Raw genomic sequence first — 23,487 nt, forward strand, 5'->3', positions numbered from 1 at the left:
TTGGTAAGTTGCATTACATAGTACATAGTAGACTGGATATTGCACATGTAGTTGGCATTACTGCAAAATTCTAGAAAAGCCCAAGAGAATCCCACTTGGTTGCAGTCAAGCGGATTCTTAGGTATCTGAAGGGAACTATTGACTATGGATTGTGGTATCCGTATAGCAAGGACTTCAACTTGAAAGTTTACATAGATGCTGATTGGGCAGGCAATGTAGATGACCAAAAAAGCACAACCAGTGGTGCATTCTTTCTCAGTGGTAGACTGGTCTCATTGATGAGTAAGAAGCAGAGTTGCATCTCTTAGTCTACAGCGGAAGCAGAGTATGTTGTAGCTTTCATGAACTGCACTCTGACAATTTGGATGAAGCATGTATTAAATGGCTTCAAAGTCCTTTATCTGAACTGGTAAGTATATTTTGTGACAATACTAGTATAATTAACATCTCCAAGAATCTATTTTTTACATTCTAGATCCAAGCACTTTGAGCTTAAGTATCATTTCTTGAGGGAAAAGGTTCAGAACAAAGAGATTGCACTGGAACATGTTTCCAGTCAGGAGAATTTAGCAGACATATTCACCAAACCTCTCCCAAAGGCTACATTTATGTACTTAAGAGGTGAATTAGGGGTGTTGCCCCTTTAGGAGGTAAACTAAAGGTATATGCTCCACATCAGTGAGGTATTGCATAGTCAAAATTTTCTTTAGGATTGATGTGTTGAAGGATGCTACTCCTCAGGGGGAGCAACATAATGGAATAAGGAAGCTTGTACCTCCACTTTGGCATTGTTGTCAAAGGGGGAGAAGATGTGAAGTGGAGAAGATATCAGCATAAATTGGGGGAGAAGATGTGAAGCGGAGAGATATCTTTGTATATTTCTATCAATCCCAAAGGGGGAGATTGTTGGCATTATGTGAACTGGTATGAGGACATAATGATATTGTATGTTGTCATTGATGCCAATATGTGATATGAAGTGAATCGGCATATGTGAGAAGAGAAAACCAACATATGTGTGAACCGGTATATATGCCAAAGTGAAGCGGTATGTTTGTTCAAGATGAACCGGCATGTCGTTATGGGAACCGGTACATGGAACCCTTGTGTGACTATCGGTTGGTAGTCTTAGGGTTTCTGGTAGGTAGTCTCAGGGTTTCCAGTTGGAATACCTCAAGCATGTGTGACTCAATTGGTGATCTTTGTGTGATGAGTTAGCAGTATAACGAAGAATAGATCATGTTGCCATGTCAGCCTTGTGCGCATGAAGGAGAATATCCCTATCTACCTCGATAATGTGCGAAGTTTGTAAATGTTTATAACGCGTGATGGGTTATCAGCCGCCATGAAATCGGTAGAAAATGAACGATGGAGAATGTCTTAAGATCGGATCAAGAACTATTGCATTTAATGTAGTATGTTAAATGGTCAGGATTGAACCATTTGAATTGCTTAACCTAACAGGTTTAGGGTTTAGGGTTTATGCTTCCGACCTATCTGTTTCTTATAAGGTCGATGTTGTGTTTCTTTCTAAAAGTTGTTGGCAAAAGTTGTGTGTGTGTATACAAGAGAAGGAATACGTGATTCTTAACAGACCAAAAGGAGAGAAGTGATACCTACAGAGTGTAATACGTGATTCTTAACAGACCAAAAGGAGAGAAGTGATACCTACAGAGTGTAAGTGCAAAAGGTGAAGAGGAGCTTGAGCAGATCTGCATTGGCATTGAGTGTTGTTACTAGATCATTGTAATACTTGTTGATCTCCAACCACCTCAATTGTTGGTGTATGTGGGAAAAGTGGGTTGTTAGAATTAAAAATGTGAAAAATATATAAAATACCAATCCACACACACACACAGGACTTCTTGATGCAAGCTATGGAGTAACGATGCGTTACTCAGCTTCCCAAGGAGGGTCCCATGGTTCTCTATCTCACAATGTCCCTCAAACCAATGTTTTGCTCTCAGATTACTGAGCAAAATGGCTTAGGGATGGCAAATATGAGAACGAGAGAGATTTTTAATCGATTTTAGTATGAGATGTGTTGCAAGCTAGGTGTGATGTTAGAAATGCAATAAACTAAATGATAAGATGACAGGGTTAGTATGAATACTATCCTAGCATAATATATTTAATCTATGATTGAGCTAAAATGATAAATAAACTACTTTAGCATGCATATTCATGATTAATTCTGATCTAAAAGAGGCTAAATGAAGAGCATATATAAAATGAAAAAGCTTGAAAGAATTTGAGCATAAGTGTGATGCTTCAAATTTGAAAGATGGTTGTTTTAAATGGAGGAATGAGAGCTCTATTTATAGCACAAACAGGGCAATGGATGGTCAAGATTGAATGGCTTAATCAAGGGCCAGGTTTGAAAGTTGAGGATCCATGTGCACAATTTGCACCAATGACAGGGTGACAAGTGTCAACACAGGATTGGGTTGAAAGAAGAGGTTGGAGGCATTAAAGGCCTGAGGAGACCTCATGGTTATCTAAAGGCTAAGGGTCAAGTCTAAGTTAGGTTTACCCACCGAATTAGGATCTAATCCAAAGATAAACCTTTGTGCAAATAATTAAGAGATAATCATGGTCAAAGCATTAATGACCTGATGAGACCCTTGGGTTGGATAGAGGTTGAGTCAAAACAAATGTTTTAACCATGTGGGAGGGTTTGAAATAACCATTAATGAATATTGGAGACTTTGTGGATTAAGTGGTTGAAGGTTGGAAGTCTTCAATGGTTTTCAAAGACTTTAGGGTTTTTGGTGGTTGAAGGTTGAAAACCTTCAATGGTTATTCATGACTTTGGGCCATTTGAGAAGTGACCTCCCTTTGCTTAGGGATGTGACAAATTTTAGAGGGGGTTAGGTTAATTAGAATTGGTTAGAAGATTCTAGAAGGGTTTAGGAAGGGGTTTGGGATTTTGCAAGTGGATGGGGAATTATAGGATTAAATTGAATTATTTGATTTTCATTCAATTTGGTTGCAATTAAATAAATTTGATTTATTCAATTTAGGATAACTATTTAATTAAATTTGAATTTAATTAAAAATGGCTAGGGGGATTTAATTGAATAAAATGATTTATTCATTAAATAGTATAGTGAATTTAATCAAGTGATTTACTTAATTAAATAGAAGAATGTGGATAATTTAATTAAATTGGATTTAATTAAATAGGGAAATGAACATAAAATATTCATTTTAGGAATATGGTCATTTTTATACGTCTACAGTTGGAAAATCCCTTAATAGGGTAGCCTTAACCGGCTTGCTGTAAATCCTTTAACAGGGTAACTCGAAGCTATTGAGTTATTGAAATCCTTTAGCTATTGAGTTCTTGAAATCCTCTAACAAGGTAACCTTTAATAGGGTTTAACCCTTAACCGGGCATTTTAGTCATCCCTTAACTGGGTGATCCCTAACAGGATCGGTTCCTAATAGAACCTATTGTATTAGTCTTTAACCAGACAAGGCTCCTAATAGAGCAAACTTCTAAAGAGTTCAAAAACAAGCTTGTGGGTATTCATGCCCACCGTGGTTTTTCCCAGTTGGGTTTCCACATGAAAAATATGTGTGTCATGTGTGATGTCTTCTTCATGTGATGCTATGTTGTTTCTGTAAAGCAATGAATCATGTTGATCTAGTTGCTTATATGTGTATCTTTAATAGTAGATTACCTATTCATGCATTAGGGTGAAATAGAATGAAGTATTAGATTATATGAGAAAACAAGTGTCAACCGGTTTATGCTTATCTCAGTTATTCTGGGTTTTGTCGGTTGTACTCTATTTTAGGACCGGTGTTACTGTTTGCCTATAAATGCACAGTGTCTATTGACAAACCAGTTTTAGGGTGTGTTTTTTCCTATACTAATTCACCCCCCCCCTCTCAGTACCGGTTTGGTACTATCCATTCATCATTGAGTTATCAAGCTAACACTGATGAGTTGGTCAAAGATTACTTCAAGAATTTTCAAACCAAAATGAAATAGAGAGAAAGGATTTCCCAAAGGATCGTAGACAAATATGATAAACAAATATGCTTTGTAGTAAAGAGATGAAATCTGGATGGAAGCAGTCAGACCCAAAATAGTATGGATTACTAAAATGGGATATGAGGTAGACTCTTACATCTTGGAATCATATGCAAAAATACTCCTAGATGCTCCACCGGAACCATCAGAGAAAATATTTTGTAGTGCTGAAACAATTGGAAGTGATGTAGCCATGATGAAGGAAAGGAAGAAAAAAGAAAAATTCATGAAAGATGCTTCTAAAATGGTAAAAGAAGTTACAAAAGGGTTGATGAGTCTTGGCTATATTGCTGCTGAAGTAAAAAGTCAGTCAGAGCAGACATTGGTAGCTCATGTTTCCCTGATTATTACTTCTTCTGAGACAGAAAGTGATAAAGTAACTGAATTTAAAAGAGTTGAAAGGAAGAAAATAAAACCTTCACCGACACTTTTCCCATCTCCAAAGAAGTCAAGGACATAAAGAAAGAAGCAATAGGCTGTAAGAGAGCCCAGTGGTCCCAAGCATAAGGTAGCTCCTAAGAAGAAATTAGAACCTAAGGCACCAGACACTCTTACACTGGAGGAACTGATAAATGAAATCACACAAGAAGGTAACCTTAGCAATGTAAATAAACTCTATCATTCTTTCAAGGATGCAGATAAAAACACTATAGAAGAAAGCATTATATTACATCTAGATATCTGCAAGAAAGTTCTCATTGAAGTTGTAAATGATTTACCTAATGATTTGTATTTGAGGTTAGAAGCTAAAAGGATGTCAGTTATGGAATTAGATAAGAAATTAAAGTTGAAGCATTGTTGGCGGTTCACCCTGTTAACTCCAAACAAGAGATTGATGAATTGATTGTAGAAGCCAACCAATTAGTTTTCGTAAGTGGTCACCGATAGGTTAGCCTTATGGCTGGCTGAGTTAAGGAAATTGCAGATGAAACAACAAACAAGTGGGACATGTTCTTTGTGGAAAGAGAAAAGAAAGAAGAAAAGGATAGACAAAAAATGGATGAGTCTTTTACAAAGGTATATCAAAAGGATAAAGGTAAAGGTAAAATTGGTAGTGTACCTAATATAATGGTCAAGGATAACCTTCCTCCACCAGTACATGACACCCCACCAATAACTGTAGATGCACCAGTACAAACTAAGTCAACCAGAAGAGAAGGAAGAGGAAATAACAAGAGATGGCACCAATCCGGAATCTAAAGTTCTTTTTACCGTGATCGTGGACACACAAGACTTCAACATTGTCATGGACAAAGAGACTCCAGAGGTAAAAAAACTGATGTTGCAAATATTGAAATCTCTTAGTCACTAGTCAACACTGTTGACTCTCAAAACATTGAGATACCAACACAAGTTGAGAAACCGGCAGAAGCACAAGCAGAAGCAAAGGTAAAAACACAAACCGAACCTACAAATGTTGAAAATCAACAGAAGGTAGAGAAACCGATAGAGAAAGAACCTAAACAGAGCATAGTTAAACTGACAGCCAGCAAGACAGAGAATAAGGAAGACAGTAAGATTGAAAGAAAAATTGAAACACAAAATGAGCAAAAAGCAGAAACAGTGAATAAAGAAGAGGTCAATGATGGAAATAAGGAAGAAGTGGTTAAGGCAATTGGACAAGTGTCTGAAGAAAAGAAATTTATAGCCGAGCCCAGCACTTCCACCATAAATTTTAGGCCTACAAATGTGACTGATGTACTTTTGGATTCAATTAAGAGGATCACAGATTGCAATGCCTTAGCATTCAAGGCCATTGATGACACATTACCTATATTGAAGATGATTGCAACAGCTTCTAAGATAGATCACATTGATGGATCTTTAGGTAAATTGGACACATTATCCAAATTTATTGCTTTAAATATGTTAATTGTAGATAAGATTAATGAGGAGACTATTAAGGAAAGAGTGAATAAGGAGAAAAATGAATTCTATAATAAAACTATCAAGGATTGTACTGAGCACATTGATTCCTTATTACCTATACTTAATTCCACCATTTTGGAATATAAAGAGTTGTATAAGGAAGCATGCAAGCCTCACACCTTGACAGAAGACATTGAGGAAGAGATAAAGAAGACAAAAAAAGAGATTGATGATATAGCAGACAATATGATAGGTTCTTCGGAACTTACATCAGTTTTTGATCAAGAAATGATAGTTTTTGAGGAAAAGATTGAGAAACTAGAAAAAGAAAAACCAAGGATAAGAATGAAGGCACGTGAGCTGAAAAACAAACTTGGTCCTAGATTGGACGACCTTATAACTCAGCGGGTTGAGTTGTCCAAAGCAATAATTCAAGGAGAAAGATCACCGAAGCAAAAGATGCATTATCTGACCAGTATGATCCAGCAAACTGAAACCATTATCTCTGACAACACCAAATTCATGCAGAGTCTTAATCTGATTTTGGTGGATATCTTTCAAATTGTACATAACTGGATACAGTCTATGAGGTAGAATTTTGAATTCTTTGATTCTTTTTGACATCCTTTGTCATTGATGTTAAAGGGAGAGTAGTAGTATGGAGAAAAATGTACAAATGAGATCATTTGCTCAGGGGGGGCATTTTTTTTAATCAAGTTTTGGACTTTCATTTTTAGATATTACTTTTTGGATTTTTCTCATGAGTGTTGCCATCAATACCAAAGGGGGAGATTGTTGGCATTCTACTTTCAGATGAGAATATTTGATGTTGTCATTGATAGCAACAACCTGGTAATATGGTTCACAACATATACCGACAACAAACATCATGTACCAGTACTGATAGGCACAACAAGATTATTCTCACCGGCACCCAGTCTACACCGACAAAAGATCTTACTGGCACCCCAATCAACATGGAAATTATATTGTTTTGTATTGTAATTATATTGTATAGCCGACATGATGTATTGTAAAGACTCATATATGTATGAGATCTTATAGGTCATTTTAAAAGAGACATAGGTATGTAAAATTTGTGTTAGGTATGTGAAATATGTATAGGTGATTAATGCAAGTGGATTATGAGAGTGAATATTTGTATATACATTTTTATGAGAGAATAAGAGCAGAGAAAAGCGAAGAAAGGTTTATGGAAGAGGTATTTGATAGAGCTTAAACCGGTACTAAATCAAGCATTGTAGATTCTATTTTGAGCAGTACATTGTTATTGGATTTAATCATCCAATTTTGTAGTCAATGTGACTCCTTTTTGTGATTGAGCAGTGAGCTCTAGGCTATTGGCCTTCCTGCATGTGCAGGCCCCTATTGTATCAATAATATTTATTCATATTGGATAGTGAGTAAATATTGTGGGTCACAAATCCCACCAAGGTTTTTCCCCTATCGGGTTTCCTTGCTAAAATATCTTGTGTTATGGTGTGCATTGATGTTGTCTCTCTTATTTCTCTTTATTGCTTTATTTATTTTTTACCTATACATTAATTTGGGTTGTAAAGTTGCAAATATGTTTAAATATTTCATATACCGGTTAGACATTGATTCACCTCCCCCTCTCAGTGTCTTTGGGACTGATCAAGTATCTAACATAGTAAACTCCAGTAGCATTTCTCACCGAGGTTTGTCCCCACCATGGGTTTTCCTCGTATATTCTTGTGCTATTGGTTTGCCTCTTATGTGTGTGTGTTGATTAGTTTAATATCTTTTCTCATAGCTTATTGATTTATGTTATTAGAGTTTAAATCATTTTGATTAGTTAAAGTTTTTTATTTCCACTGATTCACCCCCCCTCTCAGTGGTACATTGTGTTCCTTCCATAAACTTATGGAGCACCAAAAATATGAATACAGTAGTCTCAACTGATGAAAACAATCACATCAAGACACCAAATGCAAAGGACTACATCATAGAGATAAATTACTACATGAATGATTGGACCACAAAACAAGTTGCCACAACCAACACCAAAAAAAATCCTCATACTGATAATACATATTTTCAGAGAAATAAATATGTCGACAGCATATCAGTAACAATGAGGATCTGCTATCAGCATTTACAACATACATACCTATCTTCCACTGTTTTGCAACACATCATACATACATATCTTCCACTATTCTCCAACACATCATACATACCTTTCTTTCACTATTCTACAACACATCCAGACCAATCTGGATCACCGGGTTTGACATCAATGACAACTTAATAAGATAAGTATTTTTAACAATCTCCCCTTTTGTCATTGATAGCAAAATATTTGCATCAAAACTTGCCAAAACTTCCCCTTAGATAAAGCTTCCTTATTTCTCCAATATTACAAAAACTCAAAAATTAATGTTTCTCTCTGATACTAAATATTTCACAATATTTCTCCCCCTTTGACATCAAGGATAGAGGATAATAGGAAAATGAGTTACCAAAAGACAAAAACTGCACCGTAAAAGAAATAATGCTTCACTTACACTTCTGAAAGATTCTCTTATACTTCTCCTTCAATTCTAGAAATAAATTCTTCCAAGAGTTTATTACCAAATGAAGACGTAGACTTAGGGTATCATTCTTGATTATCTCATAAACTACTTTTGATAAGGAATTGGGAACATCAAGGTTCCACACACACTTCTCAACTTCAATAAGGTGACCGAAAATATGTTCTAACCTAGCCTCAACAATCTCTTTCACCTTTAAAAACACATTCACCACATCTTCTTTCAGCCTTTGATAAAATATAAGATCTGACTGTAGAGAATTTATTTACTCCTTTATTCACTATCTACATCACTGAAAAATGTCAAATGATTTTCCCATGGAGTTTAAAATAGATTCAATAGAATCATTCTTAACTTTAAAATTTTCATTAGCTACCGGCCACAGGAGACAATATTTGTATACTATGGGCATCTTCTTCAATAACATAGTCTCTCATGTTCTTAATGTCTTCTGATAGTCACTTTTGAGCATATATATACATTTCTTTTCCATATCATCCATAACTTCATCCTTTGCAATAGGTATTGCCTCAAGAGGCTTCTTCAAACTATCTTTAAGCACCTCACAAAGAACATCCAACAAGATGTCTGGAAGATCACTAAGATCAATACTGTTCTAGACTAAATGGTCAACCATAACTTTTTAAATTTGATTCTGATCATAAGAGTGAAATACCACAAGTCTTCAACCTTTTTGAATCCAACAGCTTCCATAAGCATACTCAAAATATTCTCAGCACTACAGGGATGATAATCCTCAATACAAATCAAAAGAAATTTGATCATGTTTTCGTCTGAAAACCATAAAAAATCACTCAAAACATCCAAACATTTATGCCTTAAATCTTTGATTTCCTACAATCTTTCATTCGACAAAGAATTTCCCAAATTCTTGAATTTCTCATGATTGTATTCTTCTAATTGCACTTTTTCTTTTTTTCAAACACTCTTACTACTAGATTCAGTTGCAACTAATTTCTTTGAATCCATAAAGAAAAGATTTGATAAATACCTTTTATGCAAACTTTTCTCTGAATATCCTTCTTCTCTCCAACTTCTTTAATGCATGATGCAAAACTGACTCAAAAATTAGGTATTTACCTTGTTCAGTGTGCCTAGGGTTTCACCGCCAAAAACCATCTTATAATAGTGATGTCATTTGAATTTTTATACTTCAACATTCACAATCCACTGGAGTAGACAATAACATCAACAAAATAATTCACCACATGCATCTCTTTCACTGAAGGAGGTACAAATAGATTTGACTATGAAGCTCCCCCTATGCCAAAGCTACTAGATCAATTTGCAGAGAAAGAAGCACCAACACCAAATTCAAGTGTAGAAAACTCATTTGTCTCTTTCTTTCCCCATGCCATAAAATTCTTCTTCTTAAGTTCAGTTTATTTCACCGGAGCATTTATATTCCTACATTTATTAGAAAAATATCCAAACTTGTTGCAATTGTAACATTTTATATTGGAGAAGGTGTGTATTCTTATTTTCCTTCTCTTTTTAAAGATGTTATCTTTATCAAATATCCCCTTTACTCTCGAAGGTGGATGACTTTGCATAATGATCTTTGCCTCTTTTTACCTATCAAAATATCTCTTTACACCTATCATTTATCAAGAAGTAATTCTTTTCCAAACCCTAATTCTGAATTTTCTTCTTAATCTTTCATCTTGTGTTAGAGAGATCCGATTCTCACACTCTTGGTTGTTTTGGAATTGTGGCTTAGTTCTCTTTCTTACCAAATGATTCTCCATTAGTTTTGATCTTGTATCAACCTTCTTGTGAGTGTTTGTCATCAATTTTCCTTCACAATTCGATGTGGTAAACATGATACCCTATTTCAACTCACTTAGTAGCAAGCTAAAACAGGGGGAATATAGCTACCCGCAAATTTCATCATTTCCTTAGTAAGCATTTAGGTGATTTTGTAATTTTATCTAATAATGAGGTTTTATAGGATGCAATTCCTAATAGTGTGTTATAGATAGTATTTCTCGAGGATTCATTCGACATCTTATAGATATATCTTTTTCATGAATGTTTTCTTTTTTTGTACTTTAGCTTGCATACGGTCCTGCTAAAATGGGGGGCTAAATGTAGCATCATAAATTGTACACCCTTAATTGGGTGGTACAATTTCACGCTTAGGTTAGCACTCACCTTAGTGTGTTGCATTCTACATTTTAAAATTAACTATAAGAATTTAATTAATTTATAATTTAATCTAAAGTCCTCTTTTATCACTCCACATGTATCATAAAATTGGGTCCTTAATCTTAATTGTGCCCCTTTTTATTTTATCCTCTTAATCAATTAATTCATCAAAGCCCTAATTAGGTCCTATTTTGACCTTTAAGGCCTAATTTTTCTTATGTAAACACCTCAAATTGTCACACTAAGCTAGGATTGACTTTGTAATCATGATACCATGCATCAATAAAAAAAGGAAAAAAGTCGATCAGACTAGATTGTGTCATTATGGTCCCAACTTTTTCTCCCTGAATTTTGGGATCCTATTTTGGCAGTATTATAATATTTAAATCCAACTATCTACAAAAATATATCAATTATAGGTCAGCCTTTGATAAAAAACAAAGTTAAGGTTTCAGATATATATCCTTTTCTTTCCTCATTTGAAGGATACAACAACACTTGCAATTGAAGGAGCCTCTTATGAAGTGAAAATGTAGGTTATGTGAAGTCTTCAATCAAGAAATCAAGCATTCATCAAGTCTTTATCAACCATTTTCACCATCAATTGAAGCTTTGAAGATATTGAAGAATAATAGGAGATCACTGACTGTTGATTGGCTTAAACCTCTCTCTTAGGGTTCAATATGATTTCATGTTATTTTAATATCTTTATATGAGCTTCACAATACTTATTTTTAGATCTACATTATTTCTTTAGATCCATTATTACATTTATGATTTGAAGCATTCTCATTTACATTTAGGGTCTGTAAAATATTCTGTAGCTGTAATAATGAACTTGTGTCCATTTGCTGACGTTGGCTGAATCTTGCCGATAAGATCCAATCCCCACTGAGAAAAGGGCCATGGAGATATAACAGAATGAAGCTCTTGAGCTGGTGCATGAATATAATTTCCATGGATCTGGCACTTGTAGCACTTTTTAACAAAATCATGAACATCTTTTTCCAAAGTGGGCCAATAATACCCAGCACGAATCAACTTTTTGGCTAAGCTAAGACCATTGAAATGGCCCCCACATATACCATCGTGAACCTCGTGTAAAGCCGTTTGTGCTTCGTCAGAATCCAAACACCTGAGGAGGGTATGGTCAAAAGAACGGCGGTAAAGGGTGTCGGCGATGATGACATACTTGGCTGTCTGTCGAATAAAGGCTCGACGTTGGTTAGCGGAAAGGTTAGGTGGTAAGGTCTGGGATTTCAAATACTGATATATGTCATTGTACCAGGGGGAATTGGGACCAACAAGAACGCACATCACATCAGCTGTCGGAATGTCAAAAGAGGGAACCAGCAATTGTTCGACCAAGAATTCACATTTGTCCATATTATGAGGCATATTCAACATGGAAGCGATTGTAGCCATCGCATCTGCCGACTTGTTTTGCATTCTTGGCCCTTGACTAAAATGGATAGCAAGGTTAAATGACTAAATCATGAAACCCTAGAAGGCGAATTAGGTCTTGAAAGATGATTGACTCGATTTGATTTGATTTTGGATTGATAAATGACCAATGTGATAAATGATTTGATTCAGAAAATGCGCCAATTGACAAGGAACAATGACAAATTGATCCAAATTGACATAATTGAGACAGACAATGATCGATAGCCCATGTGTTGAATTTCATGAATTTGACGCGTTTGCGGGACATGGCGGGGATGAGGAGGATAGAGGGAGCACCCAGTGACAGAGGCACGTACTCCTTATGACAGACAGTGGACATATGTAGTTTGACATGTTGTAATCAGCCTGCGGGCCATACTTAGGACAGACAGTCCAATTTTGTACTCCGATATTATGTGGATATATGATATGATATGCATCGATATGATGGGATGCAATATGTTATGACTTATGTTATTTTGTGATGTATGGATGACTTATGTACTTGTTTATGTACCATTTCAAAATTCCAAAATCATTCAAAAACAACCAAAAACATAGATTGCATTTTCATCTATTTAGTTTGCATTTAGTTGCATATCATACATTATCCTTGAAAAATTCCAAAAAAATTGCATTTGCATAAGTGACATGCCTGTTGAGACAAGATCAAGATCTAAGAAGATGAGTGAACCAATGTATCAATCCATGGATAACATAGCAAATTCGCAGTTTCAAACTAGTCAAACAGTGCAAGTTGAAGGTTCATCAAACACATCTCTACCACCATATGGAATGGTTCAACTTGGACCACCTCCATTATATGAGCCAGTATTTGTACCCATGAAACCAGGACATGGGAGTGTTCCACCAACTCCAAGAGGAAGTGCACCTTTTAATTGGGATCAACCAAATTTGCAACATGACATTCAAACTCAAACATTGTATGAAGACCAAACTCTTTCACAAGGATTTGGTTCAGACCAAGGCATTCCACAAGAAACGAATCCAAATGTCCAACCAGATTCTTCATCTGATTCTGATGCTTCTGATGATGTCGACATGTTTCTTCAAGATCCAAAGGTAATAAAAAGGATGGATAAGTTCCTGAGCAAAGTCTTTCAAATGTGTCCTCAAAAGTATCTTCACATGATGAGTAATGTGGCTTCCTTAAATGAACCAATTAATGTGCAAACACAACAAGGCAGTGAGCCGTTAAGTTTCTCTTCGCATCCAAGTGAAGAAAATGTGCAACAAGAGCTTCAACCTACATTGATGAGTAAACGTGCTTCAAAGGCATTGACAGTGACTATTCCTCAAAAGTCATCATTTGAGACGATAAATAATCCATTATTCAATACAACGCCTGTAATACAAGATCAAATGAAGACCATGCAAATATCGACAATGGTTCCTCAACAAGAAGTGGTTCCTAATATGCATAAAATTGGATCAACATCTAAGATACAAGAAAGTTTCACAACTGGAATGCCTAATGTCAATAATGTCCGAAGCAATTCCACGATGCAACAAAGTTCTTATGTATCTTTGTCAAACACTATTGCGACAGATCCTTCGATAATGACTACACAAAGAGCTACGGGTAGTGGTGTGCACCACCAGCAATTATTGCAACAATTGAGTAATACGCAAAAGGTACAATCAAATGTGCAAACAAATGATGTGCAACAACAACCATATGGCATTCGACAACAAATTGCAGTGCCTTCGGCACCATTACAAGTTAACACAAACTTGCAACCATCACAATGGATTGGACAAACAACGCAGCAAGTTAATGCATGTGCTATACCCCATCCTAAGGAGAAGCAACGAAAATCATCTAAACAAAGTTTTTTACAAATGATGGGATATACACCGCGACAACAATTGGCACAAAGTCAACAAATTCCGATTCGTTAGCACCAACAACATGTGCCACAATATGTGCCAAGGCAAACAAGTTATCCTACTTCACAACTGCAAATGGCGCCTATACAATATCAACAACCTACTCAATTACAATATCAACCTAGGCTCCAAGAAGCACAACAACAAAGTCAATATCAAGGCATAGCACAACCGCAACAATAAGAGAAGTACCAAGAACTTTATATGCAGGAGACGCCAAAAACGACCATTGCGGAGTATCAACAGCCGATCGGAAATGCGATATATCAACAAAGAATACCAACTGGGATTAATGATGGACCTCTACAATCTGATACAATTGCGCAACAACTTGAGAAGTTGCAACGAAAAGTTGACGCATTAGAAACTAAAGGAACAAAGAAGTTGTATACAGATCAAGATTTATGTCCTAATCCATTTGACAAGAGTGTATACATGCCTCCATTCCCTAAGCATTTTGAGGCACCCAACTTTGAGAAATATAGAGGGAATGGCAATCCAAAAGATCATATTCGAGCATTTTACACAGCATGCACAGAAGTAAGCTATGAGGAGACATATTTAATGCGACTATTTGCACGAAGTCTCACTGGACAAGCTATGGATTGGTATTCACATCTGCCAGGAAATATAAAGACTTGGTCAGAACTGGCGCAAAAGTTTATATCTCATTTCACGTTCAACATCGACAGTGATGTGACTATGTCAGATTTATGCAATACCAAACAAAAGCAAGGTGAACCATTAGTGACCTTTTTGCAATGATGGCGAAGCTTGTATAGTCATTCTTCTCTCGATATACCCGAAGAATAGCAAGTGAATCTGTTTATCCAGAATCTGGTCCCAGAAATGATGTATGAGCTAAAATTGAAAAGTCCCAGTACTATAGAAAAACTCATTAAGAAAGGAATGAGTATTGAAACAGCTCTTGTAGCTAAAGGAATTATCAAGCTCAATAAGGACAATGACAACACAAATTATTCAGGGGACAGAAACAGATTTTGGTATAAGAACAAGAACGTCACTAATGATGGTGTTGTTGATGCGAGAGCGGTGAATGCAAATCAACCCCCATTCACAATCAAGAAGTTGAGTGTTCCTAATATGTCGACTATGGAACAAAATCAAGCACCCAGGAACAATGTTACTCAACAGCCGTAGTATCAACAGCATGCTCAACAGTCGCAATATCAACAGCATGCTCAACAGCTGCAATATCAACAACATGCTCAACAACAGAATGCTCAACAATATAATCAACAACAAGGCCAACAACAAAATCAACAACGCAAACCCTTCCGATCATGGGATGGGCCTCCTCAATAGTTTACGCCGTTGGGAGAGCCTATTGAATCAGTCATGAAGCAATTAATACAAGCGAAATTTATCAAGCTACCAGATATTAAGGCAGAACCAGCGGTAAAGCCGCATTGGTGGAACGATAATGCGTACTGTGAATATCATCGGTCCAAAGGACATAAAACTGCTTCATGTTTTCAATTAAAACATATGATTCAAGATTTATTAGAACAAGGACTAATTGAGGTAGATCCACCCCATCTGACCTCTAACACTGATCATACTATTTTCAAAACTCCTTTGCTTGATCATGACAAGGGTAAAGCGTCTTCTTCCAATTCTGCTCAAATGGCCAATTATGCAAATACCGGTTATCACAATGTCATTAATTATTTTCATGCGTCAAATGAGTATGTTTCCACCTTGAGAATAAAAGGACAAGATCCTTCTTGTGTGGTCACCACTCGTCGATCCAAAATAGTCGTGAAAGGAGCTCCTGCAGCTCCTCCCAAACCAGTTCCTGCGAGTCAGTATAATCTTTTGGATCATCTAGGAAAAACACCTACACAAATATCCATTCTAGAGTTGTTGAAAATGTCTCCCATGCATCGTGCAGTCCTAGATAAAGCTTTAACTGAGTCCACTATCCCGACAGATATTGATGTTGACCAATTTCAAGCACGGATTGGACATTTAGCCATTTCCCAAAGTGTTGCATTTTCTGATAGTGATATCTCACCTGACAAGCTTCCCCATAATGACCCTTTGCACCTAGAAGTCTTTGTCCACAATTGCAAAATCCGGTGAGTCTTGATAGATGGCAGAGCAGGTCTTAATATCTGCACCTTAAGAGTGGTCATTGGCCTTGGATATACATAAAATGACATTGATGCTTCCAAAAGGATAACAATTAAAGCATATGATGATGTTGAACGCCCATCCAAAGGGATAATTGTATTTCCCATCAGAGTTGGTCCAGTGATGGAAAACACTTTCCTACAAGTCCTAGACCTTGATCTCCCTTATAATATGATTCTTGGCCATCCATGGATCCATGCAATGAAAGCAGTTCCATCCACCTATCATCAATGTCTAAAATATCCTTACAATGGAACTGAGATAACAATTCCAGGAGATCCTAATCCATTTCAGTTCTGTGCTACCTTAAGGGGTACTCCTCAGCAGCAAGTCCCAGTCAATAGAGAAGCCAAATCACATAACTATGTGGATCCTAATCAATTATTAGATGCTGTCAAAGGAAAACTGAAAATACAGGACCAAGGGTGTGGAGAATATTCAATGGACCAAACATTCCTCATTGGGAATTTGCCGATGTCTCCAAAATCATATGGCAAACTGCATTTATTGCAAAAGGAACCCAAGGTCATTATTCAATATCAGCCTCCTACTACATTTGCAAGATGGGGAGAACTTGACAAAGAAACTGTAGATAATGATGTCATAGATTGTCTCTATAAGGATCCAACTGAAACCCCACCTGTCAAGTTGCTAGTGGAATTATATGGCAAAGGATTTACTATGCTGCAGAAGAAAGGATATGATGGCTGCAGTGGCTTAGGCTTGAACAACAATGGAAGATTAGAACCTGTCATACCCACGAGGCGACCCCCAACTTTAGGGTTAGGTTTTGTACCGTTACGAATTGGATCCACATCTACCAAAATGTCCACGTGTCGAAAAGGGCGTGATTCTGACGATGAAATAACACCTGAGGATACCCGACCTGAGACTGATTCTAATGAATGGGAGTGGAGTTCTTTTTCTTCTAGCTCCTATGCCCTGGACAATATCTTCATTGACCCTAATAATTTGCCTATGGAGGACAAACATGAAATAACTCCTCTTCCTAAAACATGTCCTCATGCTTGGATAGAGTCATTTTGGGATCCAAGCTCTGAATCCGATACAAGCAGTTCGGATAGTGACACCACAGATGTTCACATTTTTACCATATCAGCCCTCTCTATCCTTACAACTGATGATGCCATGCCCCTCATATATCCACAACTTATCCAATATGACCAACAAGAACCACTCACATTGGACTGTTTTCAAAATGACGAAGCAATTGCAGAATTCCTGGGACTACGGGAAGGCATACCACAGGGCGATCATAAGGCAGGATTTGCTATTGACCTGGATTCAATAGCATATTTTGGGGAGTCAACTCCCTCTTCCAGTCATGAAAAAGAAAAAGAAAAAGAAAAAAATCAAAAGAATAGATCTTTGGGTGAAAACCGTAAGGCACTCTCTGATCATACAAAAGTAAAAATAAAAGACGTACCTGCGGGTGAAAACCTTTCTAAGGCGCCCAAAGGTGGAAGAGTGGACGTACCCCTATCAATTTAGGATAAATCAACACTGCTTGTGGAGATGACCGAGGAAATCAATCTGGGAACACCTGACAACCCTAAGGTCATTCATTTTGCTGCTTCTCTATCAAAACAAGAAAAAATAGATTTTGTCAATTTCTTTCTGGAGAAGAAGATCAGTTTTGCGTGGTCCTATGTAGATATGCCTAGCCTCGATCCTGAGTTAGTTCTTCATCATTTGCCATTGAAAGCAGGTGTTAAGCCCGTCAAACAAAAACTTAGAAAGATGCATCCTCAGGTGGCTCTTTTGGTTAAGGTGGAGCTAAAAAAATTGCTAGATGTGGGCTTCATTAGACCTATTGATTATGCAGAATGGATTTCAAATGTAGTACCAGTTAGCAAAGTAACTGGGGGCATCAGAATCTGCATAGATTTCAGGGACCTCAATAAAGCATGCCCTAAGGATGATTTTCCATTGCCAAACATAGACATCATAGTGGATATGACGGCTGGATATGAGATGCTTTCACTAATGGATGGTTTCTCCGGCTACAATCAAATCCGCATTGCACCTGAAGATCAGCATAAGACCGCATTCACCTGTGCTTGGGGCACCTATTGTTGGAATGTGATGCCCTTCGGTCTCAAAAATGCCGGTGCAACATATCAAAGAGAAATGACGACAATTTTTCATGATTTCATGCATACTTTGATGGAGGATTATGTTGATGACTTGTTGTGCAAATCTGTCACCAGAGATAGTCATCTAGCCATCTTGGGCCCAATCTTTGACAGAATGGAGACCTACAAACTCAGGCTCAATCCAAAAAAGTGTGTCTTTGGTGTTACAGCTAGCAAATTACTCGGATACATTGTTTCTCACCGAGGCATTGAGGTCGACCCTGCAAAGGTCAAAGCAATAATGGATATGCCTCCACCTTCCAACCTCCGGCAATTACGAAGTCTGCAAGGAAAGCTCCAGTCAATTCATCGCTTCATAGCTCAGTTGGCCGACAAATGTCATCCATTCCAACATCTACTGCACAAAGGTGTCGCTTTTAAATGGACTGAGCAATGCCAATCAGCCTTTCAAGCTCTTAAAGAATACTTGCTGTCACCGCCTATCCTAATGCCTCCTATCAAAGGAAAGCCATTTTTATTGTATATCTCTGCAACTGAAACAGCATTAGGAGTTCTCTTGGCTCAACAAGATGAGAATGGCAAAGAAAGAGCTATTTACTATATCAGCTGGACATTGGTAGGCTATGAGCTAAATTATTCAACTATTGAAAGGGCATGCTTAGCAGTGGTGTTTGCGACACAAAAGCTCCGACATTATATGTTAAGCCACCAAACATTGTTGGTTGCAAAAATTGATCCCTTAAAATATTTTCTCAGCCGAGCAGCTTTGACAGGTCGCCTAGCAAAATGGGTCATGATTCTCAGGGAATTTGACATTGAGTATATGGAGCGAAAGGCGATAAAAGGTCAAGTCATAGCAGATCAACTTGCAGACGCTCCTATTTCTGACGATCATCCCATGTTGACCGATTTTCCAGATGAATCAGTCTTTGCTTTCACATCTTCTAATGAATGGAAGTTATATTTTGATGGGTCCCACACCAAGTTTGGATCTGGAGCAGGCATTTTATTTGTCACCCCGCAAGGTGATGCTATTCCAAAGTCCTACAGAATAACTTTCCAATGTACCAATAACATTGCAGAGTATGAAGCACTGGTCACAGGACTCCGAGTAGCCGTCCATTGGAACATCTCGCATTTGCAAGTCTATGGAGATTCTCAATTAGTCATCTGACAAGTGAATGATGACTATGAAACAAAAGATGAGAAACTTATTCCTTATAAGCACATGGTATATTTCTTCAAGACAAAATTCACGGCTATCCATTTTAGTCAAGTGCCAAGAATGCAAAACAAGTCGGCAGATGCAATGGCTACAATCGCTTCCATGTTGAATATGCCTCATAATATGGACAAATGTGAATTCTTGGTCGAACAATTGCTGGTTCCCTCTTTTGACATTCTGATAGCTGATGTGATGTGCATTCTTGTTGGTCCCAATTCCCCCTAGTACAATGACATATATCAGTATTTGAAATCCCAGACCTTACCACCTAACCTTTCTGCTAACCAACGTCGAGCCTTTATCCGACAGACAACCAAGTATGTCATCATCGCCGACACCCTTTACCACCGTTCTTTTGACCATACCCTCCTCAGGTGTTTGGATTCTGACGAAGCACAAACGGCTTTACACGAGGTTCACGATGGTATATGTGGGGGCCATTTCAATGGTCTTAGCTTAGCCAAAAAGTTGATTCGTGCTGGGTATTATTGGCCCACTTTGGAAAAAGATGTTCATGATTTTGTTAAAAAGTGCTACAAGTGCCAGATCCATGGAAATTATATTCATGCACCAGCTCAAGAGCTTCATTTTGTTATATCTCCATGGCCCTTTTCTCAGTGGGGATTGGATCTTATCGGCAAGATTCAGCCAACGTCTGCAAATGGACACAAGTTCATTATTACAGCTACAGAATATTTTACAAAATGGATTGAAGCCATCCCCATGACCTATATCACTGGTGTCCAAATTTCAAAAGTCTTGCTAAATTATATCATATGCAGATATGGGGTTCCCCTTGCCATAGTCACAGATAATGGTCGACCCTTCAAGAATAAAGATGTTAAAGAGCTTTGTGAAAAATTTCATATTCAACACCATTTTTCTAGCCCATACTATCCACAGGGTAACGGTCAAGCTGAAGCGTCAAATAAAACCATTATCAAGATCCTAAAGAAAGTTGTCAATGATGCTGGTCGAGATTGGCATGTATAGTTAAATCCAGCACTATGGGCCTATCGCACTTCTATCCGCACACCTACTGGCGCAACACCTTATTCCTTGGTGTATGGTGTGGAAGCCATTTTACCTTTGGAAGTCGAGATTCCTTCCTTGCGCGTCTCCTTGCAACACCTGATTGATGATGAGACACACAGAGTCTCTCGGTTGCATCAGCTTGAAATGTTAGATGAAAAGCGTCAAACAGCTTTGACACATTTGCAAGCATATCAAAACCGTCTCCGTCGCTCTTATAATAAGAAAGTCAAAGGGCAACACTTCGAAGTGGGAGACCTGGTTTTAAAGGCAAATCCCAAGAATGCACAGTCTACTGACATCATCAAGGGCAAGTTTGAACCTAATTGGGTTGGGCCTTTCATAGTAACTGCAGCCTATGGCTTGGGGGCATATCAGCTTGCAACTCCAGAAGGTGAACCTCTATCTGATCCTATTAATAGCATGCATCTTCGCAAGTACTGGGCATAGTTTTCTGTCAGATAGTTCTTCAAATATGATCCTGAAAAAATACAAAAAAATGAAAAAAAGCAAAAAAATACAAAAAAAATGAAAAAAGCAAAAAAGAGAAAAAAAAAGTAAAGAGAAAAAAAAAAAAAATGATTCGCCCTCTAGTGAAAACCTGGCAAACAGGCGCTTTGGGCAAGTACCATGGTGAAAACCTTGCAATCAGGCACCATGAGTAATGAGATTATTGCTTCGTCATCTATCATGACTTCTAGACATGCTTTCTCTCGGCCGGTTTATCATGCCTATCTTGGTCTCGACCCAATGTTCTATTCCAGGCCTGTTATTGGTCAACATCACTGTCTTGCCTACTCCAGTTTCTTGTACATATGTTTTGGTCCTGGTCTATGTGTCTTTCAAATGCACATTGGGTGCCTTCCCCTTGTCATGATCAATCACTGGAACTTTTAAATTGAAAAATGTCCTGAAAAAAGTCTTAAAAATTGAAAAATGTCTTGAAAAAATTCATAAAAATCAAATAATGTCCTGAAAAAAGTCTTAAAAATTGAAAAATGTCCTGAAAAAATTCATAAAAATCAAATAATGTCCTGAAAAAAGTCTTAAAAATTGAAAAATGTCCTGAAAAAATTCATAAAAATAAAATAATGTCCTAAAAAAAGTCTTAAAAATTGAAAAATGTCCTGAAAAATATCATAAAAATTCAAATAATGTCCTGAAATAATCCAAAAAAAATCACATAAAGTCCTGAAAAAAATGAACAACAAAAAAAATTGTAAAACTCCAAATCCAAAAAAACAAACATTTTGCAATAACATTATTCCTTTTGTGCATAAGACAAATCGCTGAGCATACATCCAACGACAATCAATCCAACATTGTGCTTTAATGAAATCATGCATAAACAGATGAGCTTTTCCATCAACTCAGACATTCAAACTGATCAGAATTGTCATATCAATCAACCTCAAAATCATTTGTCCTTGTCTCTACTATCATGGGTCTTATACAGGGTGTGGTATACTCGAAACCAGACTGTGTCTTGTCTTAGACAGGGTACCGCATTTCCTGAAACCAGACAACATGATCGTCCTATCAGCACTTTCAACTTTTGACAATGAAGATCAAGATGTTTGTCTGATTTGTTTGAATTTACGCATCTTATCTTTTTCTTCATTTATCTTTGGCTTCGATCATGTTCCTATGTTGCTCGATGATGTCACTGAGTGATTTAGAGTGACCGGGATGGCTCATGGTCTCTTTCTTTTTTGATTGTGATTGTCGTTTGTCTGTGATGTGTCTATCTTTTGCAAAAAGGGTTGCATTTCAGCTCTGGCCTTCCATGCCATGATGCTACGCATCCATTTTGCTACATAAAAATAAAGGTTCTCAACTACAAAGTGCATTACTGAAAGCAAGTTTTTCTTCGTCACTAATTTCCTTCTGTCTCATTTTCTTCTTACTAACACTTCTTCTGTCCGGTCGGATAGTCGGTTCGGTCTAGTGCTCCGATATCCAAACATACATATTGCATCCTGCATCCATTTGATTAGTACATCTGCATTATATCAAGCATCATATCGAGCATTTTATTCATTTCATTTCATAAATACATCAAAAATACAAAAAAAATACATCCATACAATGGTACATAAACAAGTACATAAGTCATCCATACATCACAAAATAACATAAGTCATAACATATTGCATCCCATCATATCGATGCATATCATATCATATATCCACATAATATCGGAGTACAAAATTGGACTGTCTGTCCTAAGTATGGCCCACAGGCTGATTACAACATGTCAAACTACATATGTCCACTGTCTGTCATAAGGAGTACATGCCTCTGTCACTGGGTGCTCCCTCTGTCCTCCTCATCCCCGCCATGTCCCGCAAATGCATCAAATTCATGAAATTCAACACATGGGTTTTCGAGATACATACTGCTACTCCTACGTCCTCCGATCGTCTGAATGTGTGTACACGTTCCCCAAGGTGATCCGCCGTTGGAGTGTTCGCCATCTGTCTGCACGTGTCCTTGTCCAGAGCAACAAATCCTCCTCCTTGTCTAGTGCAAATGAGCCATTTTCAACCTCTTGGTCTCATTTATAGCCCTTTCTCATTGCATAGATGGACGTGCGTCCTCTCCATCTTATGTTGGTCGCGGTCTTGTGCACCTTAAATTGCTTGTCCTTCCTGCATCCGATCTCCGATTATCAGTCTGTTCAATCCTATCATTTTTTATCGATCAATTGGCCTCTTTTCTGCATGTTTCCGGCCAATTCCTCGAGGGGGCATGCATATGTCATTGTTATTGTCTGGGGCATTTTCGTTATTGTTCTTTGAAACAATGCTTAAAATCGCATTGTCTCAAAGAGGGGCAAAATGTAGACACCCAAAAATGGTCAACGCTTGCGAGGTCATACTTTAACAATTGCGCATTGCCTCATTTTAGGTTTTTGCGTCGCATTAACATTTCTCCTATGTC

This window comes from Cryptomeria japonica, chromosome 7, assembly GCF_030272615.1.
Source record: "Cryptomeria japonica chromosome 7, Sugi_1.0, whole genome shotgun sequence".
Lineage (NCBI taxonomy): Eukaryota > Viridiplantae > Streptophyta > Pinopsida > Cupressales > Cupressaceae > Cryptomeria > Cryptomeria japonica.